This window comes from Medicago sativa, chromosome 3 (genome assembly GCF_051527215.1).
Source record: "Medicago sativa cultivar Bolivia chromosome 3, Bolivia_mono, whole genome shotgun sequence".
NCBI lineage: Eukaryota > Viridiplantae > Streptophyta > Magnoliopsida > Fabales > Fabaceae > Medicago > Medicago sativa.
In genome coordinates, this window is record NC_140751.1 from 56,564,342 (window position 1) to 56,591,411 (window position 27,070).

General features: G+C 34.0%; 2 pseudogenes across 1 annotated transcript; one reads left to right on the plus strand and one right to left on the minus strand.

Annotated features, from left to right (window-relative positions):
• Window positions 1-4,317: 4,317 nt before the first annotated feature.
• Window positions 4,318-25,433, minus strand: LOC146938552 (cytochrome P450 71D11-like; annotated as a pseudogene).
• LOC146938553 (cytochrome P450 71D9-like) lies at window positions 20,591-23,394 on the plus strand (annotated as a pseudogene). Its single transcript, XR_015031344.1, has 2 exons — window positions 20,591-21,489; window positions 22,672-23,394. The product of XR_015031344.1 is annotated as a cytochrome P450 71D9-like (transcript).
• Window positions 25,434-27,070: the final 1,637 nt, after the last annotated feature.

A 27,070-nucleotide genomic window follows, 5' to 3' on the forward strand; every position in this document is an offset into this window, starting at 1 on the left:
ACTCACAAGCTTAATCACTAGCCCCCTCACCATACTAGTGTTTTTGCCTCCCGTGGGAATCGAACCTAGTACCTGGGGATAAGTACTACTTCAATGCATTCCCACTACCAATTGAGCTACTAGCTCAATTGGTAGTGGGAATGCATTGAAGTAGTACTTATCCCCAGGTACTAGGTTCGATTCCCACGGGAGGCAAAAACACTAGTATGGTGAGGGGGCTAGTGATTAAGCTTGTGAGTAACAGTGCAGTGCGGTGGGTGCAGTGCCTTGCGAGGGGCCCACCGGGCTGTTACACCGCTTGTCAGTATCGGTATATTACCCGTTAATCGTGCAAGAGGAATTAAATTCATGGAAAGTAAGTTAATGGAAATATTTTATGTGATGTCAGCTATTTACGGATAAAGTATCAGTGTCGTATTAAATACGCTTGAGGCAAGGGCATTATGGTAATTGCACGCTAAAGAGATATTTATTTGGATATTGGGTCCCAAAATTATTCATTTTTCATTTGCTTTCTCTCTCTAGGGTTGAGAGAAAGAGTTTGCTCTCCCTTCTCTCTAACCCATCGCCCTCTTCCTCTCTTTCTCTCCATCAATCGTTTGCAAATCTTCTTCCTCAAGTGGTAAGGCTTAAACCTATGTTTCTTCAAGATCATAGAGAAGTATGCAAGCTTGGATTTTGTTTGAATCTCTCCTTCACCTCTCTAGAAACTCCTTTCATCTTTTCCTCTCTATAAGAACAATTCTTCCAAGTTGTTTAAGTGATGAACCAAGCTTGGATACTAGCAATTTTGTAAGCAAGGAACTAGCATGTTATTAAGAATTCCTAGAATGTTAATACGCGAAGTATATCCTCTTCTCACATGAACTAGAATGATATAGCAAGCATGTTAAGTCGTGGTTTGATTAGTTAATCTCTCCACCATGATTAAGAATGTACATGCATGAACAAGTATGAATTTACCGCTAATCGGATCGATTAAGGTTCCGAGGTAAACATGTAAGCATGATTAGGTTTAACCTACATGAACGACAAGACCATGATTAATATAATGTAGGTGGCATGTCTCTTGCAATCCACGCCAGGGGGATACAAGGGGTTCTCATAATGAAAACGATTCAAGCTGTAAGGGACCCGCATATCACCGAGTAAACAAGATGTAGGTGTTTGTGTCTCTTGTTATCCACATCAGGGGGATACGGGAGGTTCTTGACTCAAGGGGAACAGTTCAAGCCGTAAGGGACCCGCACGACACCGAGGGAGTCCGATGTACGTACATCGGTCATGTATGGGATTGTTCTCGGGGTTACTCCACCCGGGGCTCTCCGTAAAATGAATCTAGATAATAACTGTTTGTTCAACGCTAACCTAATGAATGAACTTATGCACGACCATGTATGTTATGTTCATGATTATGTTCATGATATGCAATAATGATTTCATGTATGATCAAGTTAAGAGCAAAAGCATTAGATGCTATAAGACAAGTATAAGTCATGTATAGAACAAGTAAAGAACATGATACCGATGACGATCTTAGGTTTTCCCCTAATCGTCCGGTTTAGAATCGTGTCATGATTATGTTATGTTAGGGCCTCGATATGTAGAGCGTATTCTTGGCAATGCGGTTTTAGATTCCCCTTAACCGCCATGGCACGTATAAGAAGTGAAGCCTATAACAAGTAAGATGAACCTATGACGGGTCTAGCATGCACTACCGTCTAGGAAAGAATAACCACACACGTATAATCAACTATCAGGTTGTATTTTAGACACGTGGTGACCGTAGGTTTCCCCTGAGGTTTCCTATAGCCTAGGATTTAGGGGAACTCACTGAGACATTATGTCTCATCCCAATCCTTATTTGTTTCAGATATCAGGTTGGACGTCAAGATAGCAGACAGATGGATATTTCAGCAAGAGCTCGTTCGTACTCGCAGCATGGTGATTTCAGATTACAAGGATGTATTTATCTTAACTTAGACAAGATATGAAGTATTGTATTGTACGAACGCGTTTTGTTGTATAATATATTCATTCGAAGTTTTTATGTTGTAAATCTTTAATGTATCCAGTACTAAACTAACTTACATGCTAGACTTTCTAGATATGTCTGGTATGGGTGTTACACTAAATTACACCAGTGATCCTTTAAGTTTGAGGTTTGTAACAAATTGATCTTTTAAGTTATTTTGGTCACACATAAGTCCTTTAAGTTTGAGGTTTGTAACATTTGTTCTTTAAATTATTTTTGTCACACATAATCCCTTAAGTTTGTAAATGTTTTTAATTTAGTCATGCTGTCACATCATCGTTGTTGTAATGTTTGGTTAACAGAAGGACTAAATTGAAAAAGTTTACAAACTTAAAGGACTTCTATATGACCAAAATAATTTAAATGATCAATCTGCTACAAAGCTCAAACTTAAAGGACTTATGTATGACCAAAATAACTTGAAAAACCAATCTATTAAAAACCTCAAACTTAAAGGACCCTGGTGTAATTTATCCTTTTTAAAATATATTTGACTGTCTAATTGTCTTTGTTTTATCGGAAATGCTTTATGTCGCGAATTCATTCTTCGCGAAAAATTCAAGAATGAGGAACAATGCTATAAAAAACATGCTTTTAACTATAACTTGTTCAACTTTACTCCCCTAAATTTGATTTATATTACCAATTACAACCAAATTTGGAATTGAGAACATTTATTGAGTCTGGGTATGCTCCATTTACCATATGCTCCATTTACCCCATTTAGGATCTTTGATGGAAGACATGTGGCAAAAAATTATTTAAGGGCTGAGATTTATTTGAAGTTAAAAATTAACATTTGTTTCCAATTCCCTCTTACGCCTAACGACCACTCTTTCTCTCCCCTCTCCTGCCATGGCTGCCAACCTCTGCCCATCGCCGCCACCTCCTTCCACTGTTTCGCCCCTCTCCCCTCTTCTTCTCATCACTGACTCTTTGTTTCCGTCACAAATAAATTCATAGCTCCATCACCGCTCTCCCTCTTTTATTATTGGAAATCTTCTGGTTTTTTTGTACGATGAAAGTAACAAGGTTTGTGAAAATAGATCTGATTTGTATGATTAGTTGGAATTAGTAATTTGGTTTCCAGTCCAAGCGTTGATGTACTGCTGAAATTGAATGTGAATGATTTTAATCAAAAAGATGTTCCAGGGTGGGAGGTTCACGGCGGCGGGAGGAAGTTCACAGCCATATGCTACGGCGGGAGAGAAAGAACGATCGTAAGAGAGAAAGAGGGAACATATTGTTTTTATTTTTTTTATTAAGCTAATGTTAATATTTTTATTAACTAAAAATCTCAGCCCTTAAATAATTTTTTGCCACATGTCTTCCATCAAAGACCCTAAATGGGGTAAATGGAGCATATGGTAAATGGAGCATACCCGGACTCTATTTTGATTTAGTGGGAGCCTAAACACAACAGACATGCATGGGGTACATGAGGTCACGTTAGCAGGCAACCCAAGTGGTGTGCGGTGGTAAACAGTCAAACTACCATTACTTTTGATTTTAAAATATAGCAAATAAGCTGCCAGTACTTCTTTCCAAACAAAAAATAAGCTGCTAGTATCTAAAAAACATGGTAAAAGTTCGTTCGTGAAATTGTCGCAGTATATCATGTCGCGATATATAGCATTACCCTAGTTTTATTTAGAACAATTTTTTTTTATAGATACATTTGAGCTTCTGAACTATCGCTTTTGTTCAATTTCGGTTGAGTTTTGATTTAGAGCCCGTTTGTTATAGCCTTTTAAAAAAAAATCACTGTTTAACAAAATAATAATCACTTTTAAGAGTAATGTATCCGTTTGTTACAGTTTTTAAAAAAAAAATCAGAATCTAAAAAAATTTTAAAAACAACTTCAAATGAGAAATTGCTAAGAGCATCTTCTCAAAAAAATAGATTTTTTTAGAGGAGAGAGAAAACATGGATCAAAATATTGAACTAATTTTGTAACAAAAAATCGCTTTTATATAGCTGTATCCAAACAAACTAAATTATTTTTTAAAAAAAAAGTGAATTTTTTTTTGTATCAAAAAAAGTGATTTTTATTATAGTAAACAAACACAAAATAGATTCTGATTTTTCATAAAATCGTTATAAAATAATCTCTAAATTATTTTATATCAAAATCACTTTTATTTTAATCACTTTTGTTTACCGTAATAAAAATAACTTTTTTTTGAAGAAAAAAATATAATTTGTTTGGATACAACTATATAAAATGGATTATTTGTTAGTTTAATCTTTTGAACATTATTTTCTTTCTCCATTGTTTATCCATCTAATAAAAATAAATTACAATTACAATCCTACGCACGAGTTGAAGTTCTTTTAGAAACAAAGAAGGATAAGTGAAGTTTGAGTCACCAGCAAGAGTTTACAAAATTAATTCTAATTTTTTTTCATGGAATGGAAACATGTAATTTTTCAGCACTACTCATAAATGATTGGAATCAAGTACAGACCATCTTTTCTTACAACAGCTGCTGCAAATAGCTCTGCATATCCAAATCTTCATTTTTCATTCCATTTGGAAGCTTCCAATCAAAGTGATACAATAACAAAGCAAGGGCCAATTCAACATTTGCCATACCATAATTCATCCTTGGACAAATTCTCCTTCCATCACCAAATGGAATGTACTCAAAATTAGTTCCTTTGAAATCAAGAGAACTATCAATAAACCTTTCAGGATAAAACTTATCTGGATCAGTCCAATACTTTGGATCCCTTCCAATTGCCCAAGCATTGATTATAACCCTCCTTTTGATTGGTATGTGATAACCATCAATCTCACAAGCGTGGCCACATTCCCTTGGAATCAAAAGAGGACCTGGAGGGTGTAATCTTAATACCTCTTTGACGACTGCTTTCAAGTATTTTAACTCAGAAATGAATGTTTCATCAATTTTTCCTTTTTTATTGAATATCACTCTAACTTCATTTTGTGCTTTCTTTAATACTCTTGGCTCTTTCAACATTTCAGTCATTGTCCAGTTAATTATAGAGGATGCTGTGTCACTTCCAGCAATGAAGACATCCTGAAAAGCATATTCAAAGTTCAAACCTTATAAAATTAAAAGGAAATGCTAACAAGTGCTCTTACGGCATTTGACATTTGTTAAGTTCAAAGTGAAAATTTCATCTTAAAAATTGTATATTTATTACTAAGGACATTTGTTATCATGACCCAAAATATTTTTTTTTCTTTATGATCATGACCCAAAATTAAATTGGTTCAAACTTCAAATATATCCATATCACATAAAAGTTCTAATCAATTTAATGCTATAGACTACAAAGCTCTCGATCTCTTTTGGAAGTAAATAGCTTAATTAAACATCCATAACATAAACACTTATCATAGAAGTGCTTATGTATAAGTTACTTTCTATAACAAAAGATAAAGTTAGAAATTCAAATTATTCTCATATAATTTACATGTAATATCCCACTCGTCATTATTGGAATATTACTAGTTAAATGTGTTAGAGGACAAATGTTCACAGAAAGTAAGTATGACAGAGAATGTTTATCAACGACAACAGACAAACACGAGTTAAGTATCAGTGTCAATTAAACACGATTATGGTGAAGGGCATTATGGTACTTTCACGCAAAAGGGGTATTTAAGTGATTTGGGGCCAAAATATCTTCATAATTCATATTCTTTCTCTCTCTAGGTTTTGAGAAAAGAAATCCTCTTCTCCTTCTCTCTACTCCATCGACCCTCCCCTCAATCTTCTTCCCTCAAACTTCCACAATCTTTTCTATTGGTAATCAAGCGTGAAGTTTGATGATCTTTTGTGCAAGAAGCAACTATTGACTTTGGATTTATGCTTAAGCTTCAAATCTTCTCTCCTTCATGAAGATAGGGTTGGAAAGATGTGAAGTGAAGGTGATGCTTGGAAGTTTGGTTTGGTAGAAAAAGTAAAGGATCATGGGTGAATCAAGAGCTAGGGTTTGGTTTGCTTGAGCTTGGAACTTGGAGCAATCACAAGAATCATGTTAGGTGAGTTCTATAGATAGTTTACCCACCCTTGGGATCATGTGTTTAATCTTGTAAGGAAACATGAATTTCTAGGGTTTTATGTGTTGTGATTAGTTTCCCTTTTCTTGTTATGCTTGCTAAACATGTAAATACTTTCTGTATGAATGTTTTTCAGGTATATATTCTATGATCCATAGAGTTGAAATATGCTTTGGGTCACTTGGTTTTGAGGTTTTTGAGCCAAAAATGCCATTTTTGTAAGTTCTGGACTGTCATAACTCGTTGGGGCGAGCACGTACTCGCCATGGCGAGCTAGACAACAGAACATAGGGTCTGCTCGCCACCAACTCGCCATGGCGAGCTGACAACATCAAAACTTGTTGTTGGCTCGTTTCAGGCAGTTTTTGGCAGTTTCGTGCTAGGATTTTCCCTGTGATGTTTTTACAAAAGTAAACCCCTCAAACCAAGGTCCTTTTTGATAATCTTTTAAAAGATTTTCATGAGAATGAAGCAAGTATTTAACATAATTAGTAATGCATGGCATACGAGAGAATGATATGATATAAGTCGGGTAGCAAACTATTCTTTAAGGAAGGGAATGAATGTAGAGCCTCGACATAGTTGGTCGAGAACTAGAATGCTAAGCATGAGTCCTATGTATGATAAGACGCGAAGTGATTAGTGTATTCTCTTCGAACATGAATAAGAATGACCATGCAAGCATGTTAAGCCGTGAATAGATAAGCTAATCCCTTCACTATGAATGAGTATGTCTATGTAGGAAGTTTACCGCTAAACGGGTAGATCACGGACCCGTGGTAAACGAGCAAGTATGTATAGGTTTAACCCTTCATGTATGTATGATCAAGACTATGATGTATGTGTAGTTTACCACTAATGGGATCGATCAAGTATCTGTGGTAAATGAGTATGTAAGACGTAGGTGTCGTGAGAACGGGATAAGTTGCGCAGGGGGGGCCCGCACTTCACTGAGGGAGTCCGAGGTACCTTAGTTAGGTTTCCATTGGTCATGTATGGGATTGTACTTGCGGTTACTCCACCCGGGGCTTTCCGTAAAATGAACTTAGATAATATGTTTGTTCAACGCTAACATCTATGTATGAATGATTATGATTATGATATGATGTTAAGGATATTTATTTAAATGTAATAATAATAATAATAATAATAATAATAATAATAATAATAATAATAAGGATATTTATGAAATTCAAATTAATTAAGGATATTTATTTAAATGTAATAATAATAATAATAATAATAATAATAATAATAATAATAATAATAATAATTTATGATTATAGTCCCTAAAATAAAACTGGATATTTCCATTCTTGCAAAAAAAATTATTTTGTGTTTGGTCACTAATGAATAATTTATGATTATATTAATGTCAAAATTATAACTCTTTTATGTTCAAGACTACTCAAACTAAAGAAGTTTTTGATCAAGTAAATTGAAAGACCAAGCCATGCCAAAAGTAATTATGGTACATGAGCTGCAAGTTAAGGACCAAGTGTTCAAGTAAACAAAGAAGTAAACCAAGGCCAATCATCTACCATTTGGCATATGGTATCATGTGATTATTCTACAAACATTCAATAAATGAGAGACATTAATAAAAAAAATACATGTTCTTTGAATCATTGATATATTCACTAAAAGCCATCAACTTAAGATATAAAATTTTAATGTGTTATAAAATTAATCTAAAGTATTGCAAGATAGTGTACAACATAGAAGAGTAGAGAGAAAAGGATAAAGGGAGAATAAGAGAGTATGTTGCATTACTTCACAAGTGTCCTCACGATATATATAATAAGTAAAATACATTAGTGTCCTCACTTGACCAATTCTAGATGTCCATAATTTTCTCGAGGGCATGATCATTACTCAAATCAAGTGACGTCATAATTATTCTAGTTTAAACAACAAATTTTAGAATCTCTTCAGTATTTCTAATAATATTTTATAGCATTATCATAAAATCAATTATAACGAATTCATTTCTAAATCCTTAAAATGGACAAATGATGTCATCTTTTCAATAATTTTGATAATGTTTATTATGCAAATGAAATCCTTCAGGGAGTTTCATATGTCACTATCAAGTGAGCCATACAAATATATTGTAGCACATCTTTCATATAATTTGAGCCTTTAATGTGCTACTGAATATAATAAAGTATGAAAAAGTTCTTGAATTCACTTCAGATGAATATGTGCCTAAAAAATATATGTCTCTTAAAAATAAATGGTAGACATTTACCAATTCACTTCAAGTGAACATATCAAACTCTCTATATATGTATTTCCAATTCCCTTTTCGCGCGAAAAGTCATACATATCTAATTATTTTCACATCTTCGAGTGTTTTGCAAAGCGAGTTTGATTTCACTGGAATTGTCTCTTTCCATCTGCATATATTTTCTTTTTCAATAATCTTTAATAGACTTGAATTCATGATCCTCATTATTACTTATCACATATAGAGTTATATTATATCCATAAACACATTGACGTTGATTTCATTTCGGTTCCATCTCACTCCATTGAAATCTTTCATTCATGACATAATTTATTAATATTTTATAAGTTTCAGGTACCTGATCAGTTCTTCTGGAACTGAAAAAATCAATTATGCCACACTTGAAGCACCTGACCTCAGCAACATTCGGCTTAGAGCCTCCACCACATTCTTTCTTCTTTCCTTTGTCCTTGCTATACGGTTTCCCAAATCCATGACTCTTCCCTTTCTTATCATGTTGAGCCTTGTAATGATTAGCTTTTGCCCTCCCGGCATCATCAAACATACGACACTTATGCACTAAAGTGTCAAAGTCTCGGATCTCCTGACTACACATGTACTGGTAGATATCGGGCCTCAAACCGCTTTCGAACTTCACACACTTGGAAACCTTCGCATCCTCCGCATTGATGTACGGACAAAACCTCGAAAGCTCTTCAAACTTGGCAGCATACTCGGCCACTAAACGGTTATCTTGCTTCAATTTCAAGAATTCCACTTCCTTCTTGGTCCTCAAATCCTCAGGAAAGTACTTCCTCAAAAACTCAGTCTTGAACCTAGCCCAAGTCACAGCTCCACCACCGGCCTCAAGCCTTCCCTTAGCATTGGTCCACCAATACTCAGCCTCCTCAGCAAGCATGTGAGTTGTTTTATCTTGGTTTTTCGGGTGTCAAACATTGATTAAGTTTGAACCTTTTTAACCTTTGATATCTCATTTTTTCTTTGGAAGGGAAAAATAAGAAAAACCCTTGAGAATCGAGGCCCGGGAGTTGTTTCGTTACGGGAAGGTGTTAGGCACCCATAACGACTATAGTATTCTATAGGAACCGTCTTTACTTTCTAGGCGCGCGCTTTATTTTTAAATGCTATTTGAAAATGTTATTTACACCTAAGGGTTTGCTAGGTTAAGAATTGGAGGGAGAAGAAGGTGTTTGAATTTTTGTTTTATTGGACTTGGAGAAGTTTTGACTTCTTGCCTACATACCCTTTTAAGGGATCAAACTCCATGTAGTTCTCTTCCAAAAAGGTTTTTGTTTTTGTTGGTTGATTTTAATTTTGAAAAATGGAATTTTGAAGAATAAGAGAGAGAGGCCTCAAGGGCATAAGACTTTGGAAAATGTGAGGTGGAATTAGTTATTTTGCAAAAAAAAGTCTAAGTATGATTAAAGTTCATTAAGGTTTTTGTTTAAGAAAATAAAGGGAAAATTCAATGGGATTTTGATCCCAAGGTTTCTTTAGAAAATTATTTGAGTGAAGTTGTTCATGTTTTTTGGAAAAGAGAATTTTCCTAGGTATCATGATTCCTAAGCATACATCTAAAGCATACATTCCCTAAACATACATCTAAAGTATATCCATGTGATGTGTGTGCATGTGTCGGTGCTTGTGTCGGTGTACATCATTAGAGTCCATTGTCCTTTACATATGCCCTAGTTTACATGCTATGGTCTTGCAAGAATTTAAAAGCATAAAGAAAATTACAAAAAATCCTAAGTTTTTACAAGCTAATTCTTGGTAAAATTTAAAGTGCAAGAGTAAAACTAAAACTAAAGAATGAACTATGCTTATGGAATGTATGAAACATGAAATGAAAGGATTAGTAGCACAAGATATAATAGGATAAAGAAATAAGGCAAGAAAATACTAAACAAAGGCAAAAACACAAAGATAAAGTGTTAAAACATACTAGAAATTAATCACAATACTTCAAAATGCACATGACTCACAATTTCCCCATTATGACAATTTTAAAATGAGTTTCAATGCAGCCAAAATGTGAGAATTAGAGGTTCATGCTCAAGTTACCAAATTGTGATTCATCTCTAGATATATTTAACATTTTATTTTCTCAAACAATTATTAATTTGCCTTGTAAAACAAGTAACTAATCACACATATTCACATACAGCAAGAAACACATCCAAACAGTAACAAATCCATCACCAATTCACACATCACAAATCACAAACATACACCAAAAATTGGAATCAAAATTATGCACATTTTCACAAGTTTTTAACATAAAATTCAAGAAATAAAGCAAAACACAACACATTATTTTTTTATCCATTTTTTAACATGTCAAAATATCCTAGAAACAAGTTTCAAGTGTAAAAAAAAAAGTTGCAAAAGAGTTCACAAGGTCCTTTAGAAATTTTTAATAAGATTTTTAACAAGAAAATGAAAAAGAAATTGAATTACCAAAGGACAAATTATTTTCATGTATTTATATCAAGATTAACATGTAAACACATCAAGATTCATCAAAAAAAATATCAGGGGTAAGAATAGCACAAACATAGGTGCAAATATAGCAAGAAAACGAAATCCAGTCAAACTGAAGCCCAGGCCCAAGATCCTGTATGGATCTGGACTATCCAAACGCATCAGGGGCGTTGGATTGATCCAGTTCCTCCTAACCCTAGATCTAACGGTGGAAACGCAACCTAGAGGCTTATATAAGCCTTACTCCAACGTTTTCTTCATTTTCCCCTCTTCTTTCTCTCTCTAACTTTTCTCCTAGTGAGAGAAGCTCTGCAACTTCTCCTCTTCTCCGATCATCTTCCACCGCCGGTTTCTGGAATGAAACGGCTGGAGAAGATGAAGATTCATCGGAATCTTCATCGTCACCGCCGTGAATTCCAGATTTCGGCGAGACCTAAACAACTTCGATCTACATGGATCTAAACCCTAACTTGCTCTATTTTTCATGCTGATTACGAATATGAACTTAGTTTTATAAAATAAACGGTGAATCTTCGTAGATCTACATTTTAGGGTTCGGTTTTCAAATCTTTTCAATCTTTTCAGAGTTCTTCGAAAGAACAAGTCTTAGAACTTGTTAATCTGCTTCGATTCACCGTTTATTTGTGTTAATAGACCTTCGTTGAGCTTTTGCAATGAAAACGAAGAAGTTTTTGTGAAGTTACCTGAGTTAAGCGGAGATTCGAACAAAAATTTTGCTAGAGAACTTCGTAACTGCTTCTGATTCTTCTGGTAAGTTTGAACCGAAAATAAATCGGTGTTCTTCTCTTCTTCTTCTTCATTGGTTCAAAACTTGCTTCGATTCTTTCTTCTTCTCACTTCTCTCACTGTGATCGTACGAATTCGTTGAATTTGTGCTTGAATTGCAGTTTTTCCAGTTCGATGATGAAGATTCAAACGTGAATCTCTGAGAACTGCGATGAATTCGCTTCAATTCGATTCAATTTTTGGTTCTGGAAATTTAGGGTTTGATGAATGTTCTTGGTGTTCTTGATGAATCTGGAAAAACGGTTATGATTTTGATTCTGAGGAGAAGAGAGAGAATTGGAAATTGTGTTTGTGTGATGTGGCGTGTTGTGAATGGAATCCCTTCTGTGCATTGCTGAGTTGGCCTGTATTTATAGCTGACATGTGTGCTTGAGACCCAATGAATTGTTGACACCTGTCTGGACTTGTAACTAACTCGGCCTTGCTGAGTTTGGGTCCTAAGGACCTTTCTGCAATTATTGAAAATACAAGGACCAAAATGCAATAATGGAAAAAGGACTTAAAAACGAAATTAAAACATTTGAGGATTGAAATGTAAAACTGTCAAAGGACTAAAAAATACAACTTGAACAACTCAGAGGACTGAAATGAAAAATGGGACTAAAATGCAAATAATAAGACTTTGAGGACTAAAATGCAAATAATAAGACTTTGAGGACTAAAATGCAATTAAAAATAAAATTGGGTAAAAAATGTAAACTGAAAACAACGTAAAGGGAAACCAATAAAAAACACAAAAAGGACTAAAATGAACCAACTACATAAATGAGGTACTTCAAAGTAACCTCTCTCTGTCAAAATTTTGTATGAAATGACCAAAATGCCCCTAGGGACTAAAATGACTCAAACGCAATCTTTGAAATGGAATTGGAACAAGGATTTATACTAACAAATTGAAAAAATTCAGAGACAATTTTCAAGGATTAGAATGAGTTTGAATGCAGGAAATGACTAAAATACCCTTTTTCATGGATTTTGGCAAATAACATTGAAATAAGATGCAGAGAAATATGCAATTGATCAGAGACAATTTCAAATGACTTGATATGCAAGAAAACATTTTGGATGGCTTGAAATGCAAGAAAACATAGACAAAGTCACAATTGAAAAAAAAATTCAAAACAAAGACAGTAAGACATGCAGCTGAAACATAGTAAAATATCAGGGTAGACATTATCAAATTGGCAATTACTCAATAGTAATAGACACATATCAGATATGGAAAAACATTTTGAGCAAGTATTTTTAGGTCCAAAATTAGGGTACTAACATGAGTAGCCAACCTGATCCTCACTAGTCACCATAACACGTAAGATCCTCTCCATGGCCTGCACCCATGTCTGAGCTCCATCTGGGTCATACCTACCCTTTTACGTCGGCGAACTGTTTCGCAAGAAACAATCAAGCCTCCGCTCCTCAGCTTCTCCAGGATCACGATGACCAACCGCCGCCTGCTCATTAGCCTGAGCCAACACCTGAGCCATCGAAGCCATAGCCTACGCAATCGCCGCATCATCTCTACCACCAGCCATCTCAAGACTACACAAAAACCAACCAACAGATAAGAACCACAACACAACAAACAAGTACCGAAGGTAACTCATTACCATCCGCGTACAAACATGAAAATTCAACGGATACTAGTCCGGACAAGACTGACCACGGCTCTGATACCAACTTGTAATGACCTAATTCTATTAAAGCAATAAAACATGCGAATATAGCAAATATACAAGAATTAGACGCTACGTCTCACATAATCCAAAAACTCAACATGCATAACTAGATAGAATATCTCAACAGTCACAGCGGATAATATTCATATACAAAATCCCCGACATAATATGCCATGATCAATTTTGAATTCTTTTAGTAATTGAGTATTGTCATCCAAGTGGGAGACTGTTGGATTAATTATTTAATTAATCAATTATGGATTGACAATAATCAATTATTATAAGTTAATATTATATTATAAATTATGGTCTATTGTGTTAAGCACTAATTAGTTGATGAATTTGAGTGATTGGGCTATTGTTACTAAATGGACCGTGATGGGTTGGACCATTTAGATAAGCCCAATGAGAGGTCCCTGCCCTCAGCCGTTTAGCTATTTATTCGTCATCCCATCAGACGGTTAATTATTCGGAACATCATTGTGAAAACCTAAAGCTAGACGGAATGAGGGTAGTCATCCCTCTCATGCTTGTCGGCGGTTATCCTTCATCAACCTAATATAAAGGTACACAATTCTTCTTCCTTCTTTATTATTGATAATATGCTATAACTTGTATCTATTGATCTATGGCTAAACACTAAAACTTTCATCAGGTCAACCATACATCATCATAAGAAAATTCTCCAACCTCAACAATCAGTCCATCTCAAATAAGTAAAATAAGTCCAACACAACTAAAAGACACTGACTCAACCTAATCTGAGCCCTAAACTATAACTCCAACATGATAGCGGAGGCTAACTCCAGCTATCCAAGCACTCACCGCAAGCGGACTACTCCTGCACAGCGTCTACCATCCATACAGACAGGTAGGCGACAAAAACCACTGGAGGTTAGCTTTACATTAATCATAATCAATAAACAATAATTGGATATAAAGAAGTCAAATTAATTCTCAAACAGTTGCATAAACAATTAACTTCCGGATATACATTCATTCAATCAATCCAAATATTAAAAGCAAGCATCCACTTATCACCAACAAACAACATTCACATATCACATCAAGCTTTCATTTTATAATGCAATGCACCTATACTCGACAAATACATGCATGTGGTACCATACAACAACATTAGATGCCAACCGCACATCTAGGTAAGAGTACACCTCCTCTTACTATGTAAAAGTACATCTCCTTTTACATTTCACAACTAACTTCATATGGTATGATGCATGGACATACAACAAAGACCCGATAATGCACAACTTCAACATACAACTACCAACGACAATGTAAATGTACACCTCCAATTACATTGACTAGCTCAACAACATTGCATTATCAAGTATTCATGTCCACATACATTCACCAAATCACAATTCACATATGAGTCATCATCACGTAAAACATCATCAACTACACAATATCTCACAACAATCCCACATGCTTCTCATAAACCAAGCAAAGTGGAATAATACAACATTTATGATAAACATCATATTCAACCTTCAACAACCATTCATATATCCTCAATTAATCATATAAAGTCATTCACAAAAGATTTACAAGGTAATTGGTTAAAAGGAACCGTTTTCAACAAAGTTCATCTATCGGTATCTCATTTTCAAAATAATTGAAGTTATTGAACCAAACCAAGTAAACAAGATGCAATGCCTCAACTAAGTATACCTCTAGGCCACATGTGAGTGCAGTAGAGGATACTTTGGCGCTTCACCGGCCAAATGTGACGAAATCATGAAAAACTCAAAGTTCGTCTCTATTTATCATTTTTCCAAAAGAATGCAATTTTCTAAGCAAAACAAGTTAAAACTTGATGAAACCAATCACAACCATTTTTAGAAATCATATAAACATTATACTACCTTAGTCCTACCTCAAATTCCGGAGAAAACGAATTTTCGGAAAAATCGACGTTCGAACCGTTTTTCAAAAGTTAAGTGTAATTTCTCAAAATCAAGTTCAATTCGATCCTCCCGATGTTCCAGTAGGTTTAAGTGTATAAACAGAGGTTAAACAAGTCAAAAGAATCATTTTAGAAAGCCCGGATTGGTCCCCAAGTGCACAAAGCGAAGAAATAAAAATGGCTGAACTGGGTGTTGCACGCTTAAGCTTCCTCTGCACGCTTAAGCGTCCAACTTCCAAAAACTCCAGGAAGTGCACGCTTTTGGTACGTTGTTGGCACGCTGGTGGGTCGTTTAAGCGTCCTATACTAGAAGTTCAAAACACAGTTACGGGTTCCAACCCATTTTCACCCAAAATCCCCATTTTGATTCTCCCAAACCCTAAAACTTAATCCCAAAGATGTTTATAGGTCACATACACTTCAAAACACTTAAACATATACAAGTTTTGAGAGTACAACATCTAATCATCAATAATTCATCAATTCTTCAACTCTTACAACTTTCAACAAACAACAACAATTCTCATCACCAATTCACCAATTCATGATACCCAATGTATCTATTCATCAACAATACATTCAACAACAACAACAACAACATTTGAACATGAATTCATCATCAATCTAACAACCACAACATCATCCATCATCAATTTCATACAAAACTCATCATGTTCATTTTAGCATACAAATTCAACAACAATAACACAATTATCATTCAATTCATGCATATAATCATATCATCAAAATTAAGCCCGAATTTCTACATCTAAAATCAAATTAACCACTTAATGAAAGAATTAGGGTATAATCTACAACTATTAATTATGATTAAAGTCTAACCCTCTTACCTCAATTCTTCAAAATCAACACTAGGACTTCACTTTAGCTCCAATCCTAGCTCCAATCCTTGAAGCTTGACCTCCTTCTAGCTCTCTCTCTAGCTTCCTCTTCAACCCTTCTCTTTTCTTACTCTTTCTCTCTCTACCTCTTATCTTAATAATGAAAAATGATGGTAAACCCTATTTTCCTCTAACACTAGAGTTTATATAGGTTCTATCTAATTGGGCTCAACTCACAACACCTTAAGGGCCTAACCCATTTCTATTCTAACAAAAAAAAATGTTACTACTCCCTTAACGGTAAAATGTAATACTAACAGTCACTTACCGGTAATAAAATAATTACTACACTCCCTCTAGTGGCTTAGTAAATTAACAACTCACTAAGCACTAAAAATAATCCTCGGCAAAATTACAAAATTACCCCTACTCTCAAAATGACCAAAATGCCCCAAAGTCCAAAATGACTAAAATACCCTTCTAACACCGAATTCTACAAATCGCAACCAAAATATTCACAGAGGCAAATAATCACATAAGAGCACATACAAACACACATAAAAGTAATTAAATAAATAATAAAATAAATATAGCAAAAAAACGGGTTGTTACAATTGTGGGAGAGAGGAAGGTGCAGTGGACGAGCTGGTCGGAGAGGTAGTACATGGAGACTGTTGGTTTATTGATGAGATTGGTTGATCAATGGTGGTGGTTGGTATTAGTTGGTTGTGTGTGACAGGTGGTAATATTTGATTTTGCCACTGATGTATAAGGTAAGGGTGTAGGTCATTATCTAGGAAGTAATAAGAGTTCGGCGAAGGGGAATGCATCTTGGTGAAGGGAAATTGAGTTTCATCAAAGATAACATGCCTCGAAATTATTAATTTTCTGTTTGACAAATCATAACACTTGTAACCTCTATGATTTGAGGGATAACCCAAGAAGACACACGGAGTAGAGCGGGGTTGTAACTTAAGAATGGTGGGTGACGGGAATAAGGGATAACAAAGACAACCAAAAGCTCGTAGATGGTACATGTTGAAGGTGAGAAAAACACAAGAAGGGGGGGGGGGGGGGTCGAATTGTGTTTTGAAAAATTATTCGTTTCTCTTCTAAAATCTGAACACACTGATCAGAAGCTAAGTGAGACAGCTTCTGAGGTGATAAACAGAATCTGAACGCAGCGGAATAAAACAGAGAGAGAGAGATAAGAAGAAAGACACAATGCAATTATACTGGTTCCTTCCACAATCCGGAAGTAGTCCAGTCCCCTTTGCACTTCCAAGGAGATTTCACTAGAATGTAATATCTCATTACAATTGCTCAAGCACACAACAAGAGACTTCCTTTGCTCAAGCACACTTCGCAAGAGTGTTCCTATGCTCAAGAACACAATCAAGAGACTTCTATGCTCAAGCACAACTGCAAGAGACTTCTAAATAAATAAGATTACAAAGAATAATGTTTGAGGTTGAACACTTGATATACAATCAGAGGTGCTCACAATACAATCAGATACAGACTCTAAGACTTAAGAATTTCTAAGACTAGAACTTTTGAGAAACAGAAATTCTAAGTGAATGCAGAACAATTTCAGCAGAGGTTTGACACTTGTAAAAATGTTGAGAGTCTTTCGTTCAGCATTGCCAAATCTTTAAGTCTTCACTCCTGTAAATAGAGGTGTGAAAGAGACGTTGTAAAATTGCCAGCACATCAAAAGAGTTGTTGTTGAAGCTTGATCTTTCACCAATGATCTTTTGCCTGATTTGGTTGTTGTCCTATGAAGAACCAATTTGAAATCCATTCCTAATCCAAAGGAACATCTTTGCAGGCGAAGCCGTATTCTGGAGCTGTTTTCTTGTCTTGTAGCGTGGACACAAAACAGAGTAGTGGAGAAGGTGGTTGTACAGTTCGTACAAAGTACAATGTCAACGCTTTCGTTTCTTTTGCAAGCAAATCCCTTCAAACAACTTTGAAATGACCGTTGCAACGTTCCACTAGTCTTTTGATGTCCTTTGATGAATTTCGATCCATGAAACAACTCTTGAATCCTTGAATTTTGCAAATCCAGTTGATCTTCAGCTTCTGGTGAAATGGCTTCCGATGAGGCAGCTTCTGATAATGTTGCTTCTGATGATGAAGTGGCACTTTAAGACCTCTAGTCTTCAGGAGCACTAGTCTTCAGGAGCACTTGACTTCAGGAGCGCTTTTCGTCTTCAGGAGTAAATTGTCTTCAGGCGCGCTTTTTGTCTTCAGGAGCGACTAAGCTTCAATTTTGTTGATTTCTTTTGCTCTTTATTTGTTCTTCAGTACCAATTAATGATGTAAAAATTTAACTATGGTCTTGTACACTTGAACAAATATTAGCTAGTCCAATTTACAATTTTTAATACATTGTTATCATCAAAACTCATTAAGGTTCATTGTTAAACACATTTTGTTCCAACACTTGTAAGTGGGATCACGGTGATATAAGAGTTGTGTTGGTGACAGATTTTGAAGTGTTTTACATGGAAGAATATTTAATAGGTAAGTTGCCATGTGAAGAGCACGATGCCAAAACGATGGGGGAACAGAAGAATGAGCTAACATAGTGCGTATCATATTATTAATGGTTCTTATTTTGCGTTCCACTTTCCCATTTTGTGAGGATGTGTGGGGACAAGAGAAACGAAAAACAAGGCCATGATCAGTGCAATATTTTTTAAAAAGCTCATTATTATATTCACCGTCATTGTCACATTGAAATGTTTTGACTTTTTGCAAAAATTGAGTTTGAATGAGTTGAGTAAGTGACTTGAACGTTTCAAACACATGAGATTTTCTGCTAATAGGAAAAAGATAATTTAAATAATATCTATAATATTGTTTCTATTACGGTGAAGTAACTTTTAATTTTAATTGCATTTTATTCTTTTATTTAATAATTTAAATAATATTATAAAAAAGATACAATCAAAAAGGAAAAATGTCAGCTAAAATTCATCTAAATAGATTTTTAAATGGGACGGACACCAATTAAAAAAAAAAAAATACAGAAAGAAAGAAAGAAAACAAATGTATGTGGTGTGGTGGTTAGTGGGCCAAGCCCACAACACGTGAGACAGCAGAAGGGAATTCAAATACCACCTTCTAGTATTATTAGGTGTGTGTGAAAAACAATAGAAACAACACAGGTGGCTGCGTCAAAAACGTACACGAGAAAGTGAGAAACAAAACTTGCAGCAAACAAAGACAAGAAAATCAAATCAGGTGGATAGGTGTGCAACAAATTTGACCGGTTTAACCATACATTCATATGTTGTTCCCATCACTTGATCCTATCTTTTCGGAAACTAACATAACTATTAACATTGCTAACATTTGTCTATATGTAAAAAACATGACAGTAATTTTGATATATTCTTTTGATATATTTTATAAGAACTTTTGATATATTAATTTTGATATATCCTGTTAGTGTTTCTAGTCTCTTATTACGTTGTTTAGATATGTACATTTGTATTTATTTATTTTTTATTTTTTTTATCCTTAGTATTTGTATATCCATTATTTTACATAGTGGAAGGTGTTTTTGAACTTTACATGAGATTTTTATTCTTTCAATTTTAGGAAAGTTTTCAAACAAATATCATGAACCGATCAATGGAGTGTATGCCGGCTTAAGCTTAATTTGGGTTTTATAAGAATAAAATTATATATAAAAAAAAGAGCATCTAGACAACCGGCTCTAGGTTTTATTTATTTGATTTTAATTAAATATTACAAAACAAAACAAGATTTAATTTTTACAATTGGGTTTTTGGCAGAATGCATTTGGGGTATGTAAATAATTTTAAACTTAAAAATGTTAGGTGAAAGTGGCTATTAAGAATTTGCGTGCTCGTGAGCTTAGCTCAGTTGATAGAAACAAATACATGATATATGTAAGGTCCGAGGTTCAACCCCGACCACCACAAAAGGTTCAAACCTCGACCACCACAAAAAATAAAATAAGAATTTGCCTACTATTATAGGGGGACACGGATCCCCTCGAGTATTAGAATGGCAATATAACTCACCAAATTTATATCCATTCAATTTGATTATTGTTAAATCCATGTCAGATCCATTAATTTTCATATAAATCCATGTCCATCTGAACCATCTATTTTATCACCCATAACAGGTATTTCTAGCAAGAGAAGGCGTATTGAAGTGCGGTGTTGTACATTTGTAGTGACAATGCATCTAAGGTAGATCAATAACATAAGTAGTTTCATAAGCAATTTTTTTAGCAAATGACATTAAAAATCCAACTTGAACCAAGTATCAGACCTTCTTTAAGTTTGTTTTAAACCGAACCAAACCGATCTAATTTTGTTCAATACTCGGTTTTTTGTTTTAAAATCCGAAGAACCGATGAATCAAACCGATGCTAACCACGTATCCTCAATTTACTAATATGATTTAAGTTGATGCATATATAAAAATTTTACACCGCAAGATATTAAATTCTTCTATATATTAGAGTTACAAACAGAGATTCATCACAAAACCATCCAACATGGATCTTCAAATCATATTCTTCACATCCATTTTCTCCCTTCTCATGTTTGTGTTTATAGCAAACAAAATACTAACCAAGAAATCTGAGTCATCAGCTCAAAATTTGCCACCAGGTCCAATGAAGTTACCTATCATAGGAAACATACACAACCTTATTGGTTCACTTCCTCATCATAAGCTAAGAGAATTATCTATAAAGTATGGACCATTAATGCATCTAAAGCTTGGAGAAGTTTCTACTATTGTGGTTTCATCAGCAGAATATGCAAAAGAAGTGATGAAAAACCATGATCTTGTCTTTGCATCAAGGCCTCCAATCCAAGCTTCAAAGATCATGAGTTTTGATTCTCTTGGTTTAGGTTTGGACCTTATGGTGATTATTGGAGAAACCTTAGAAAAATTTGTACACTTGAGCTATTAAGTTCAAAACGTGTCCAATCTTTTCAACCAATTAGAAGTGAAGAGGTAACTAATCTAATCAAGTTGATTGCTTCAAAAGAAGGATCACAAATCAATTTTACCAAAGAAATTTTTTCAACAATTTCTGCAATCACTTCAAGAACAGCTTTTGGGAAAAAGTGTAAGGAAAATCAGAAATTCATATCAATTGTAAGGGATGCTATTAAGATTGCTGGTGGTTTTGATTTGGGAGATTTGTACCCTTCTTGTAAATGGCTTCAAAATATATCTGGATTGAAGCCTAAGCTTGAAAAGTTGCACAAACAAGCTGATTTGATTATGCAAAACATTATTGATGAACATAGGGAGGTTAATAAATCACGGGTTAATGAAGATTGTGGTGAAGAACTGGAGGAAGATCTTGTAGATGTACTCTTGAAGCAAGATTTTTTGAGGGATAATAGTGTCAAAGCCGTGATCTTGGTAAGCATATTATTATCTTCAACACGAAAACGTATATTATTATAGGGTCATGTTAACAAATGTCATAAGGGTATTGTTTAAGGAAACCATAAATACAAATATTCTCTTGAAAACATAAGTCAAACATATGAAGAAGTAATAATCACACATATTTCTATGCAAAAATTACTACTATTAATTGCTTAAACAATACCTCAAGAACACTTGTTAGCGTTTCCCATTATTATATTATGGAAAAATAAAAAGCATATGTTACTATTTGGCATAGAAAAAAGATAAAATTTACACCACTTAATTACTTTATTCACATGGAAATTGTTAGAAGTATCAAAAGTAAAATTTCAATGTTTGATATTATATATTAGCTAGCATAATAACATATATTTTGATCTAACCAACTAGATGAGAGTAATCTTATATATACATGTTAAACCGCAAATAGAGTTAGAGCTAGTATTGGTCTATACCGATCAAGCAAAACACAGTCACTCCTGAGTTTAGATGTGTTAACGTGTGGCAATGACATACAAATGCATGCTTGATATTTGTACAATGCATATTGGACAACTTTGACAAGTGTTTTATTTAAAAAATGCATGTTCTAAATTTTGTGTCTAATTGTTTGTGCCTATGCAAAACTATCTCTATATATAGGGCAACTCTGACAAGTGTTTCTTATTTTTTTTTATTTATAAATAATTTGATTTCTTTCCACTTTAAGCACTTATCAAACATATAGACTCATCTATATGATAATAATAGACACATGTTCTCATTGGAAATTGTTTGAAGTATCAAAAACAAATTAAATTTCTATGTTTGTTATATAATATTCTTATGATAATATCATTGAAACCTAAAACGGAATTAGAGTAGTATTGGTCTACACCTATCAAGCACGTACACAGACACTCTTGAAATTAGACGTGTCTATGTGTCTGATGCAAATGCATGTCCAATATTCATGCTATAATTGATACAGGACAACTTTGAAAAGTGTTTTTTTTCTTATGATGATTTAATGTTTCGACATGCTTTAGACTCTTCTCAAACACCACATCGACTCATCAATGATAATAATAGACACAAGTTCTCCCTTTTCCCCATAGAAATTTGAGAAAGCCACGGCTAAAAGTAATAATATAATAGTTTTTTACTTAACTAAATCTCTTGATTTTGAAGGATATGTATGGAGGTGGAAGTGAGACATCAGCTACAAGCATAACATGGGCGATGGCAGAGATGATTAAAAATCCCACAATAATGGAGAAAGTACAAGCTGAGGTAAGAGAGGTATTTGATAAAGAAAGAAAACCAAATGAAGGTGACATGGAGAAATTAACATATTTAAAATATGTTGTGAAAGAGACATTGAGATTACACCCTCCTGCTGCATTTTTGCTTCCAAGAGAATGTGGACAAGCATGTGAGATAAATGGATATGGCATACCTTTTAAAAGCAAAGTGATAGTGAATGCTTGGGCCATCGGAAGAGATCCAAATCATTGGGATGACCCTGAGAGATTTTATCCTGAAAGGTTTATTGAAAGTTGTGTAGATTATAAGGGTAATAATTTTGAGTTCGTTCCATTTGGTGCTGGAAGAAGAATGTGTCCTGGAGTCACATTTGGTTTGGTCAATGTTGAGTATCCACTTGCATTGTTGATGTATCACTTTGACTGGAAACTTCCCAATGAGATGAAAAATGAAGATTTGGACATGAGTGAAACTTTTGGATCAGCAGTTACTCGAAAAGACGATTTATACCTTATTCCAGTCATGTATCATCCTTAGCTTACTTCACATGTTAAATGTAAGTGAGATCTAGTTCACAAACCGTTTGATATATGTAAACATCGTTGTGGTAATTATCGTATAATACCAAAGAATAGATGACTTCAAGAATTTCATCGTATCTTACATATTTAAGAAAGGGAACCATTGTGCGGACAAGTTAGAAAATCTTAATTTGCCCATTAATAGCTTTAGGTGGTCTAATACTCATAATATTATCATGGAAAGACCTTGTGAATAACAAGCTTGATTTTCCATTTAATATATTTTGTTAGCCTTGAGGGTTAGGTTTGGACCCTCTTTTGTATTTCCGTTTTTTCCTAATATATTTTGGTTGTTTCCCTAGTCTTTCTTGGCTCACCTTTCGCTTAAAAAAAGTCAAATTGTTAAAACAAAACACTGATGAAATGAAAAGAAGATAGAGTAAACATTTTTGTTTTGATCATATATGATTTTACAAGTAAAAAATGTAAAGAAGATAATACTTAAATAATTACAAGGAGGCCATTTTCTTGGTGTGTTTGTATATATTGCTATTGACATGCTGTGTGGGCCACCAGCAAGATTATACAATTAATTTTATTTCCATGAAATTAAAACTTTTCAATCATAAGCACTACAGCAATAAAGGATAAGTGATTGGAATCAAGTGCAAGTCATCTTTTCTCATAACAGTTGCTCCATAATGTTTGTAGGTACAAGCTATTTCAATTACAATAGATAAATAAAGTCAAATTATTTTCATATAAACTATAATTTGTTTTCATAAGCTATAAAATAACCTAAAAGCAGTTTATTGACAATATATCCAAGTGGTTATGTTATAATAGGTAAATTCAAACACGTCAATCCAAACATACACTAAATAAATATACACAATTTTATAAATGTTCACACTTGAAAGCATAATTATTCACATTCATATTTTTTTGGAAGATACTAAATATGCTTACAAAGATTATAGCCTTGATATTGCTCTTGGTTAAGAAAATTCCGGATTACTGCGGCTACCCACTACAAGAAAACTGTGTTTTAGCGTCGGCCAAAAACCCACTCTAACAAGGCTAAAACCGATTTAGTGTCGAATTAGCGTCCAGGTCAGGGCATGCTAAAAAGTTGAAGCTACTGGATAGCGTCAGCTTTCTGGACTCCGAGGCTAAAATAGCGTCGTTTAGCCGAGTTTAATCCCGACTCTACAATGAGTCGAGGCTAATAATTCGAACAACCTCTAATTTCAAGAGATCATCATTCAAATCTTCCCCTCCTTCAACTATACCTTCTTTAACCCTAGACTTTTTCACTTTATGTTCATTGATGATCATCTCAAGCATTCTATCAACTTTTTTGTGCAACTTCTCAAGCTTTGGCCTCCTTCCAGAAAAGTTTTGAAGCCATTTTGCAGAAGGAAATAAGTCACCAATATAGAAACCTCTAGATATATGCAACATTTTTCTTACCAACGATACAAACTCATCTTGCTCCATTTATTTTTTGCCAAATGCAGCCCTTGAAGTGATTGAAAACAACATTGACACAACGTATTGAGAAAGATTGACGACTCTTCCTTCTTCTGAAGCAATCCTTTGGACAAGATTACTAATCTCTTGTTCTCCTACTGGCCAAAGAGATTGAACGCGTTTTATACTTAAAAGTTCTACAGTACAAATCTTTCTTGTCTCCAATAATCACCATAAGGTGCAAAAGCTATATTTGTTGAATTATAAAACATTATCTCTGAGGTTAGACTATAAGGTCTTGAGGAAAATATAACATCATGAGTTTTCATTATTTCCTTAGCATATTCTCCTGAGCAAACAATAATAAAGAAGACTTCACCAAGTTGAAGATGTATTAAAGGGCCATGTTTTTTTTTGACAATTCACATAATTTTCTATGTAGACAAGAGCCAAATAAACTATGGATGTTTTTCCTATGATTGGTAACTTCCTTGGCCCTGGCGGTATATTTTGAATTGAGTCGGTTTTCTTCTTTAGGTTTAGTGTCACAATGACTAAGAGGAGGAAAATAGAAAAAAGGATGAAAGGGTAAATTGTTTGAAGATCCATGTAGATAATATAAGGTGAAACAAGTTTTAATTTAGTTTTTATATTTTTTTTTCTAGTTTAGTGAAGAACATCAATTCTATGTAAACTATATATAGACACATCGTGGAGCATTGAATCAAGTTTTTCCTCATGGAGAAAGTCAATTGAAAAATATGTTAAATAGTATGTTGTTATCATCACTCTACACAATTCCGTTCCAACTGATATTTTATATGTCAACTTATGGGCTTTATTTTTATATATTTATTTTATATTAGCTTATAAGCCTAACATAAAAAAATAGAGTATGACATCCATACTGATATTGACTTGAGGAGAAAGCTTAGATTCGTTATCAGAAAGTAATTCATGAAAAAATATTCCTTGATATATGTTTGATCAAAATGCAAAGATTCTGTATATTTCAAAATAAAACTACTATTTCCAATTATTCAACTATAATACTAATAAGATCTAAACTAAGCACAAGATGTGCAAAGAAAAGATCACAAAGAACAATTACAGGAGTCTAATAACATTGCTAAAAGCAGAGCAAAAAGAACCCAAGCAAACAAAATCAAAACAACAATCAATGATGCTAAACCAACAACTACTACTAAGGCAAAGGAAAATGAAAGAAAAACACGAAATGCATAGTTTATATAACAACCTTTGACACGTTACAAGCTATTTTTATTACTCGAAATTCCTATATCATTCGACAGTATTTACATTTATGATTGATCCTCGGTGAAAAAACGTTGTCAAAACACCGTTAATACATAGTATTTCTTTAATACACTATTTTTAATTTGGAAAGAAGATTAATAATATAACAGCAAAAGAAGTGTAATATATAAAAGTACGAAATAATATTTTCAGATGGTTTTGATGTTCTTATTTTGGAAAGAAGCTGTTGTCACACACTGTGTTAGAACAAGAAAGCATCACCTTGGTTCTATCTCCAATTGTATCTTTCTCTTTTTTGTTTACCAAAGATATTTAAAAAATATAAATAAAATCATTTAAAACATTATATATACCGGCAGCTTGTTTTGCACTCTTTTTAGTTCTAGAAACAAACATTACATCTTCAAAAAACAAAAAATACATCATGCAAAATAACATTAATAAATAAAGCATAGATAATTTTAGTTCTTTAATTTTGAGAAGAATATTACAATTTATCCAGATTCTTAACTTTGGTTGCATCAATAAACAAACTAATCTTCATTCGTTGCGGTCATTAAGGGTGCATTTGATTTGAGAGAAGTTGCTGCAACCATATAGATACTCAATTCTATCCGGAAAGCACCTTTGGATCTTTAAAATATATCAAGACATAGCTCATATCCAATGATGATTGTAGACAGAGAAATTCTCATTATACAAAATTCTTCGGTAAAAAATTAAGTGTGATATGCGCGGGCGCAAAATTACGAATATAAACTAATTATTTTTGGCACAGAACTGGTTTCTTAAAGCTTGGCACCTTGAAATTCTATGTTATCTGGGTATGTTGCCAATGGAGATTATGTTGTGGCTATAAGTATGATTTCTCACATGCAGGAAGCCTGAAAGCACCAGAATACAAACAGGAAGGCAAAAAGCCTAAAGAATTTTACTCACTTAATATAAGATTCAAGTAGTATGACATAGATGATGTTATTTTTGAATTTTTACGTATTACTGAGCTAATCAAATCATTCTCTAACACGGATCCAAAAGCACATTGTAAAGCT